The following is a 1,865-nucleotide window of genomic DNA, read 5'->3' as shown; positions in this document are numbered from 1 at the left end:
GTAATAAAATTCAATACAAGCTAAGTAGAAAATTAGTTATAGAAAAGTAAAAGTCTATTCTAGTGTATACCAAGAAAAATATTGGATGTCAAGTATATTTAGTTGATGCCAAGCACTAGTAAACTTTAGTTCATGAAAAGTGATTTTATAGAGGATGTCAAGCAATTCAATATGTTTTGAGCATCAGAAGTAAGCTAATGCCAAGTGACTTGATTATTTGAAAGATCATGAAATCAATGAATCTGAGCTAACAAGTATATTTATTTGGATTATGTGAACCAGGTAGAAGATATGATTGATGAGTTGGTGGTACAGAATTCAAGGTAAATCATTTTGAGGTGAAGTTAAAGAGGATTAAAGGAGAATTTTCTAGAAGATATATGAACTATGGGGTTGATTCATTTAATCCTATGTAATATGTCTTAACCCCAAATTGGACGATGGAGAATGAGTGGCAAAGGATCTTAATTTCCTATTTAGAGGAATGGTTGGTCAGAAATAAGGGTTGTTATGTGCAAGAACCTAAGGAAGACAAGGAGTAAGGGGTTTTTCTTCATAAAGTGACCTAAGAGAAGAGTTTTCTTTAGCATGTTAAGTAAGAAGGCTTAAGGGTATGAATTCTTAAAGGGTGAACAAGTTATCAAAGATAAAATGTGTGGAGGCCAAGTAGAACAAAGGACTGAAACAAAGATCTATAATTTACAAATGGAGTTTTAAGTTGTTATTAGATAAAGCCTTACTATTATTCTCTAATAACTAGATTAGTCTAGGTTAAGTCCTTTGGATTAAGGTTGACCTAATAGTCATTTGTAAATCCTTTAACCTGGTGACATTCCAAGTGAATGGTCTAAAGTCCTCTAACAAGGCCTACTCCTAATAGGGTGATTGAAATCCTTTAGTGTGTATTGTAACCTTTAATAGGGTTGGCTTTTCACAAGGCATCACTTAAAAAGAGTGAAGAAGGGTAGCATGTTACTGGTGGTTTTTCTTAAATTGGGTTTCCATGTAAATCATTGTGTCAAATGTGTTGCTCAATTTGTTATGTTTCATGTTTACATTTCTACAAATTGATTTGACAATAACCTACAAGTTTTAAGTGGTTACATAATCTTATGGATGCATGCATGATGATAAATGTTTTATGGGTTCACCAAGTTATGAAAATTTTTATTTATACATTTGGACCTTGGGTAACTGATTCACCCCCCAAGTTAATCTAAAGTATTCCAACACTACTAGCCTTGAAAATATTTTGAAAGTTTATATGAAAAAACCTTCTATGCCACAACTAACTCTTATCCACTTTCACAACCAAACAAGTCATCTTATTACAATTCAATTGAAACACATTACCTATGGATCTTGTACCTATCCCAATCAAATTACCATCCTTATCCTTAATAATGCAAATCTTCTCCATGAAATGCAACTAATAACCTTTATTAGTTAACTTTCTAACACTCAACAAGTTATGCTTTAATCCATCAACAAAATAAAAATCACCAGTCTTAGTCTTCCCATCACAAGTAATAGTTCATATCCATGTGATGTGATAGGTTGCATTGTTACCAACTCTGAAAATTCATCCATCATGATTTTAGAACTTAACAAACTTGTTCATATCACCAGTCATATGATGTGAACTTCCACTATCTATAATCCAATCAATTTTTTTTTCAACTTGAGAAATTATGGAATTCTCTTCTCTAACTTCTTTATAGGATTTTCTTCTTTTATAGCCACAAATCCTAACTCATCATCACTTTCACTCTAAACTCTTTCCTTAAATTCATCATCTTCATTTGCATACAAACAATCTCTAGGTCTTCTAGGCTTAAAAATCCTCTTATACTTTTTTCTCTCTT

The sequence above is a fragment of the Cupressus sempervirens genome, chromosome 5 (assembly GCF_028749045.1).
Source record: "Cupressus sempervirens isolate cs-2001-9-10 chromosome 5, ASM2874904v1, whole genome shotgun sequence".
In the NCBI taxonomy this organism is placed as follows: Eukaryota; Viridiplantae; Streptophyta; class Pinopsida; order Cupressales; family Cupressaceae; genus Cupressus; species Cupressus sempervirens.
This window is presented reverse-complemented; position numbering follows the sequence as displayed.